Genomic DNA, 8,413 nt, shown 5'->3' with positions numbered 1-8,413 from the left:
AAGTTTGATTTTTTTTATTCTCCTTTTTCCTTGTTTTTATTTTTCTTTTCTCCCGACGCCGTGCCCTCACCCGACTCCTCGCACCGACGCTGTTCTCCCCAAAGCCGTAAGCGGTGGTTTCTTTCCTCTCCTCTCGCGATTGAAACGCAAGCCGATCCCTTCCTTTTCTCATTCTCGTCCCCGAGCAGATTTCCCTCCTCTGCCCTAGCGTCGTCCTCCTTCCTTTTCTCCGACGTCGACGACGCCGCGGGGCAGATCATCGGCGATTTTAGCCCCGACATTCCAGATCCCGTGCCCCTCTCCTCTACCGATCCCCACATCTTCTCCTCACGCCAACAACCGATGTTGTTTGATTGGGCCAGATCCAGCGATCACCGGCGGGAAGAAGGGTTCTGAAGGTGAGCAACCGACTTCCTCTTCCTATCTACTCATCGTCGTTTCTTTGAGTTTTCATGTTGGCGTCGGCCACCACCCTAAGCCCTAGTCGATGTGTGGTGTGGAATTAGGGTTGTGGCATAATCTCTGATATTGATCTCAGTTCATGTTCTCCTTGCTTCGGATCTAGACATGGTATAAGGATTTGTTACTGGTTGCTTCATAGGTGAACGACACAGTGAGTTCCAGCAGGGAGGTTCTTGGTTGTGGATTGATCTTTTCTTCCTGATCTTTCTTGATCCAGGCAGTGAAGGGGTGTTCCACAGCTACTTACTTTGTTTCTAGCAACCGACAGCAATTTCGGCCACAAATCTTGATCCAGCAGTAACAAGGTAAGGATTATGTGATTGAATATATGTGTGAGTTAGGTATAAATTGGCACATAATTAATTGATAATTATTTGATCATTAGATTGTGAAGATTTATTTGGTTATCTAGATTTGGACCAGATTGGACCTTTCTATTGGAGGCGGATACTTTGACTTTATGTCATTTGATATGCATAATAATGTCTTTAACAAATAGCAATGATTATGTTTCTTATCTGTTTCGGTTGATTACTACCTGATCTATTACATGCTTGTTTGTTTAATTTTATGCACATCATGTTAGTATATATCTGATCATACATGCTTATAGAGGTAGTGACACAACCATAATATATATATATTATGTTCAGACCTAGGGTTTATTTGATACCCTATCTGATCTGTGTACCTTTGATTTGACTCCTTGTCCTGTGGTACACATTTTATATTTATATATATGGTTATTGTTATGTTGTTCATGATATTGCCATGTTTAGTGTCATGCATCATCTTGCATGATTGCATGCTGTGCGATAGTCTGCTCCATTATTGTCGAGCACATCGCCAGTTACATGTATCCGTACACACCACCACTCATGGGTTAGTGGTAGATCAGACAGGTGTGTGACGACTCTGTTGTTTGGCTCCGTTGGTCTGGTGACTCAGCGTGGTAGTCGGCAGACAGTTCTGCTCTGTTTGGCTCCGCTGGTTTAGTGTAGCAGCGTGGTAGCTGGTAGGCGGTTGGACTCTGTTTGGCTCCGTTGGTCCGCTCATGGGTAGTGTGACGCAGCGTGGTAGCCGGCAGAGATTCCTCCCCGTCATCGTGTACCGGGAGATGAGAGCATTGAGCTCCCCCATTTATGATTTGGGATAGGAGGATAGGTGTACTCCGACAGCATCCCGTCCACTCGGTCACTCATCAGGGGCAGTGATGGCAGAGTGCACGGTTGTCACAACTCTACCCACTTGGTCTCACCATTGTGTGTGACATGGTTGACTGGCGTCAGGGGTGACTGTCTCTGGAACAAGCAGTTAGAAATTGAGTATGCCATTGGATCTGCTGGAACAAAGGGATAGAGGGTTCAAGTAAGGGATCCGCTGGAACAAGGAAGGGCTAAGGCAAGTCTTCTTTCTGTCTTCCTTCTGCTGGAACAAGGAAGGGCTAAGGCATCTAGAACAAGGGATAAGGGATCTAGAACAAGGGGTAAGGCATAGAGGGGTCAAGGTTTGTTCGTGACCTTGGTGTTCTGGTTCGATCGGAACTTCTTAGGTAAGGCATTTTGTATGCCATTGGATCTGCTGGAACAAAGGGCTAAGGCATCTAGAACAAGGGTTCAAGTATTCTTTCTGCTGGGTTCGATCGGAAGGGTTCAAGTAAGGGATCCGCTGGGTTCGATCGGAAGTGACCATGACTTTGCATCATATGCATGATGCATTTATTGCTTGTGTTTGCTGCATTTACTTGTTACATTTATTTGGATGCATATGATTGACATGCATATAGGATTCATGACACTCACGGTCTGACGACCTGTTGTACTTATACCTGGGTCCTGATTAGTACAGTTTTCTCCTATTTTGTTTCAGTTGCATTTATCCTTCTTGTATCAGGAGACTGTACGCATGATTAGTGCTGCCTGTTATATTCTTTATTATGCATATTAGTTGTTACCCGATGAGTTGGACTCACACCCTCCTCCGTTATTATTTTCAGATTGATGCTATCTAGAGAGTTCCAGTCGCTAGTCCCCTGCAGTCCACGAGGATGTTTATTTGTCTTTTGGTGTCTTTTACTAGACTATGTTGAGACTTGTTTTATGATGATACACTTGGGTCTTATATGGACATTGTCGATGAGTTTTTATTTGGATTTGTTTTACTACATGCCTATCTAGACGGCAGAAGAGGTAAGTTGATCTTATCGTCAAATTTGAGCTTTATGAGTGTAGTGGAGTAGGAATATGTTTTGAGCTTTATGGGTGTAGTTGAGTAGGGCTATTTTTGAGTCATATTATCATTGTTATAGTTTGTTAAATTATTAACTGCGTGGGTGATTGTTTTATTATCTGTTATTGTTCCGGCCGTGTTGGCCGAGGCATATGTGGCCCAGAGGGCGATGTAGAAAGTTTCAGATTGTCCGCCGTACAGGGGAGATGCTGCCGAAATTTCTTCGGACAAGGACTCCTCCGAGGCGTGACATGGATGCCACACGGCAGTGACATGGGTCATGCCAAGCCTTTGCCTAGCACTATTTAAGAGGATTTCTTCCCCTTCCCAAGGGGAGGAAGGTTCTCCCTTTGGGATATCCATCTTGATGCCGATCTACATTCTCCCCAATCTCCATTCGACTATTAAAGGCCATTTTCATCATCTTATAATTCTTATCGACTCTGGAAACAAAAGATTGGATCCTAAGATCATTCAACGCAATTGGATAAGTTTCTTCTCCCTACCTCTTCTAGTTAGATTTTGATGCTTTCAATTCTTATGTCTTTGTATTCTTCCCTTTGTGTCATGGAGTAGTTCTATTGTTCTAGGATTAAGGGAGTAATTGTGATATGGATTGATGTAAGAACTCATGGATATGTCAATTTTCTATCTATATGACATTACCATGCCTTGTATTTATTTGATCTTATATGCATGTATTGTATTTGAGCTTAATTCTCATATTTGATTGAATATTTGTGTAGAATTGTTAATCCCATAGGGGGAATGCCCTAAATTGTATGACCGAATGACCCTAGTGACAGGTAACCCATTTTCGGATATCTAGGGCACTACCTTGAAAGGAGAAGCAATTCCCCACAAGGAAATAAGGAATTGGACGTAATTGTTATCTCTATCTCTATGACTATTGAGTATGAGTGAGTTCTTGTGATTCATGACCGAGTGGCTCTAGTGACAGGGGTGACCTATTACCGGACTTCATAGGAACCATTTCTATTTAAGAGCATGAGATATGAATCCAAATAGCATTTCGACTTGACCACTGCAGGGAAGAGCCGGTAATGAATTTAACTTCATACAAGTGCATGGGAATTTAGGATGGACAATTCGTTAACCATGATACATTGATAAATACACAATGAAACTGACCCCTAGAACATCTCCCAAATCAAGTCTTTCTCTCTTTCCTTTTCTCAATCTCATTTCTCTTTCCTTTCCTTTGGGTACACCCCATCGCCGACATCCTTGGCCTTGCGTTCCAGATTGGTGGAGATATATATGTACATAAAGAGAGAGGGACAAGGCAGGAGATGACGATGAAGGTATGAAATCATGATTGATTTCTTAGCTTAAATGGAAAAAAGATGATTTCTTAGCTTAAATGGAAAAAAGATACAAGCAAAGATACGAGCAAATCTTATATGGTAACTTAGCTATTGATATAATTTATTTCCCTGGTCTCTTTTCCTTTTACTAATTTTTTAATTATGACAATTTTGCTTAAATGGAAAAAAGATCCGAGCAAATCTTATAATGTAACTTAGCTGTTGATATAATCCCATTTATTTCCCTGGTCTCTTTTCCTTTTACTAATTTTTTAATTATGGCAATTTTGCTTAAATGGAAAATAGATACGATCAAATCTTATAAGGTAACTTAGCTATTGATATAATCCCATTTACTTCCCTTGTCTCTTTCCCTTTTACTAATTTTTTTAATTATGGCAATTTTGATTACTCCAAATTAGGCGTCCATTAATTTCCGTTGTCTCTTTCCCTTTCACAATCAATTGAGGTAAGCTAGCTAATAGATTAGGAGGCGTCGAATGAAAAATTTATTCAAAAAACTTATATTTTATTTTGAATGAATATATTTTAAAACTGGATTTTTAGGGTATTTAGAACTTTTTCATGGTCCTTAGTTACCATATCCGTGCTATCAAAAGTAAAAAATCTCATATAATTTTTCATTATCAAAAAAACTTCTCTAACAACTTCTTCATGGGTTCCATACTTTCCATTATATATATATTTTTCTCACATTTACTACATTATATATAATTAGATTTTAATAAAATCTAAATTCACAAATTGTCAATATGAAATAACATTAATAATTAAAAAATACATAAATATTACGATAAATGTATAACAATTAATAAATTATTTTTCATTAATCATATCCGTAGCATGCCTAGATATACCAACCAAATCGGCTCGAAGTTGATGATGCAGTTGATTATCACGTAGTTCACAATTTCTTCGGAGGTATTCTTGAAATTCTTGGGTAAAGCCTTGAAATATTTGTGATGGATCGGAGGATATCCTTTATCATTCGACCAATTGACTATTGTACCTCACTCATTTTCAATAATCATATTGAACAAAATAATGCATTTATACATGATGCCCTTCAAATTATCCTTATACCAAAATCGTTCTGGACCTTTGATCATTGCCCATCGAGATTAGAGCACCCCAAATATCCGCACAACATCCTTTCTTGTAGCCTCTTATTATTCCTTAAAGGCTACATTTGGTTGTGCGTAATGTAATTGAGCTTGTAATATAATCAAACTTGTAATGTAATGTAATGTAATGTAATCTTGATTACATTACTACGTTTGGTAATGAAATGTATGTAATCTTTGATTACAAAGATAATTACATTCTTTTGTTTAGTGTCCATTATTTTTATAAGGAATGTAATTCGTATTATTATAAAATGACAAAAATATCCTACGACTTCTACCGGCGGGTGCTACATCTCTGTCGGAGCTTGCGGTGGCCACTGCCGCCGGTCCCCGGCCGTCGCTGGTCGTCGTCGGTCGCCGACCGTTGCCGGATGCCGGTCGCCGGCCGCTGGGCGTCGGTTGCCGACCGTCGGCGGTCGCCGTCCGCCGCCGGTCGCCGCCAATCGCCGGTCGTCGCTGGCTGTCGTCGGTTGCCGACCGTCGCCGGTTACCGGTCGCCGGCGGTCCCCGGTCGCCGCTGGTCGCCAGACGTCGTCGCCGGCCGTCGGTGGCCGACCGTCGATGGTCGCCGACCGCCGACGGTCGCCGGCGGTCGGCGGCCGGCGGTCGACGGTTGGTGGTCGACGGCGCCCTCCGGTCGTCAGTCGTCGGGGGGTGGTGGCAGTGGCGGTGGGTGAAGATGGGCGGCGATAGACTAGGGGTATATTTGACATTCATTTTTTTTTAAAAGGTGACCTCGTAATGTAATCGGATTACAATGTGTTTGTTTTGTAATCGAGATTACAAAACATCACTACATTTTGTAATCCAGATTACATTACATTACAAGTTAAAAATGAAACCAAACAAAATAATCAACCTTGTAATATAATCTGGCTTACATTACAAGGCAGATTAAACCCTACCAAACGCAGCCAAACATTTTTCTCTTGGGATCCTAGAGGCATGGAAAGCTCTTGACAAAAGTAGCTCATTATATATAGATCCCATCAATCAAATAGTCTTCTTTTGTATACTGTGTATTGTTAATCATAAAATTAACCTCGGGTGCATTTCCTTGTAAGACGTTGTTGAATCAAGGTGATTTATTAAGCACGTTGATATTATTACACGACCCTGCAATCCCAAAAAAGGCGTGTCATATCCATAAGTCCGCATATGTGACTTCTTCAAACACAATTGTTGGGAAGTCATGATCTCCCCAAGTAAACTGGTCTTTCCAAGCGACGGGGCAATTTTTTCATTGTCAATGTATGACCCCAACATGCGAGGGAAGTCGTGTCTCTATTCATGCATTTCAAGTAAATGTTGGATATCACAAGCATTAGGTCTTCTTAAATATTGGGCCCCGAACACTTCAATTACACATCGGCAGAAGTTAAATAAGTATGGGATGACAGTTGTTTCAGCAATTTGTAGGTACTCATCATAATGATTAGTAGGGACTCCATACACCAATTCACAAATGACCGCTGTGTATTTCTGAAGTGGTGATAAACTTTTTTCCCCATCGCATCGACTTTCCATTGAAAATATTCTAAATGATTTTTTAAAGCATCGACTATATGAAGAAATAACTCTCTTTGCATTTGGAATCGACATCGGAATATATCATCATGATATATTGACTTATCAGAAAAGTAATCATTGAAAAGACAAGCATGTCCGACTTCACAATCCTGACTCAAATATCTTCTCCTCTTTGTTATACGAGAAGAATTTTGAGCTCTTTGATGTACCGTTTATTGCTACTCATATAGTCGGAGCATTCATTGTTCATCTATATCTTCCATATCTTCTATCAATCCATTTCTCCAAAATTCACAGAGCATAGATTGATTTGGATTTTCAACCATTTGAAATAAATCGAGATATTTTCGAGATTGAAAGAAGTAGAGAATTGAGAAAATAATAGGAAGAATGAAAGTTTGAGAGAATATATTAATAGATAATTTGTTTTAATAAAAAAATAAATATTAATCGTTGAACAATGCCTAAAAATTAACATTTCCTAGTTTTTTTTAATATTTTTAATTTTAAATAAAAATAAAAACATTTAATAAAATTTTTTAAAAAACAATGAAGAAGCGACTCCATGAACACAGAGTCACTTCCTTATAATTAACGAAGGAGCTCCCTCCTACTATGGGAGGGAGCTCCTTCGGTGGAGCCATGTCATAGTGGGAGCTCTGTGTGGATGCTCTTATCTTAATTCATTCAAATTCAAAATGATCCTAATTTAAATTCATGTGATCCTTACTTTTGAGACTATTTAATGTATTTAATTTAAACTCAATCCAACTTTAATTCAACACATTCCTTATGTCTTATTTGATTGGTCTATTTTTATCTATTCACAATTTTACTAAAAATTTAAATTAAAATTTTAAATATTTTTAAAAAATAAAATATAAATAATAATCTTGAATTGTGATGAATCATAAATCGAAGACGGTTAAGATTAAAAGTTGATCTATCAAAATCATTGAACGGTTTAATTCTGAATTATGGTCGAATCTACTTGTGGGACTTGCCCCACTTAAACATAATACAATTCCAAAGCAATATTCATAGTGAGATGAAAATTGGGGTACCAAATAGGTTTCTGTATTTTATCATGATTGATATTTTGTTGGCCAAATTTTTATTATAAGTACCAAATAACTTGATTCTTATATAGGGTCATTCTCTCTCCTGTGACACGAACCTTTTCAACTAACTCTTAATTAGTGGGTATTTTATTTCACAAACAAACTCCCAAAAATAATGACAGGAATACTCAAGGACATCTGTTTTCTTCATATCAAACATCAATATCCCTTTTTACATGTTAAGTCCTAAAACAATTTGACTATACCACTGTAAAATCACAATCTTCATTTTAAAACAAATTCATATTCCTTCCTTCCCTTTTTAAAAAACATCTAGATTTTTGACTGATAAAGTTTTGCATTGCTCAGTAAAATGTTTTTCATCTCAAGCTAACACAAACTGCCCATGATAACCTATTCACATAGAAACTGAAAATATTGAGAACCTGCATAGTATCCTTTCGTGTTATTATAACCATTGTACAATCGGACATATTGATAAGGTTATCAATAAATCAACAATCTACTGAATACAGTCTCAATCTCTTTCAATTGAGCGAGAACCCCTAGATAAAGCATATTAGTCAGTCCAAGGATTCGGTGGTATAGAAAATATCAATTACACTAAATTACATTGCAAGACAGGAAAACCCCA

General features: G+C 38.7%; 1 long non-coding RNA gene across 1 annotated transcript; it reads left to right on the top strand.

Annotated features, from left to right (window-relative positions):
• Nucleotides 1-357: 357 nt before the first annotated feature.
• Nucleotides 358-2,713, top strand: LOC122021327. Its single transcript, XR_006122505.1, has 3 exons — nt 358-398; nt 602-767; nt 2,459-2,713. It is a non-coding gene; the product is annotated as an uncharacterized LOC122021327 (long non-coding RNA).
• Nucleotides 2,714-8,413: the final 5,700 nt, after the last annotated feature.

The sequence above is a fragment of the Zingiber officinale genome, chromosome 9A, assembly GCF_018446385.1.
Source record: "Zingiber officinale cultivar Zhangliang chromosome 9A, Zo_v1.1, whole genome shotgun sequence".
In the NCBI taxonomy this organism is placed as follows: domain Eukaryota; kingdom Viridiplantae; phylum Streptophyta; class Magnoliopsida; order Zingiberales; family Zingiberaceae; genus Zingiber; species Zingiber officinale.
The sequence above is the reverse complement of the archived record's forward strand: the minus strand, read 5'-3'. Positions and strand labels throughout refer to the sequence as shown.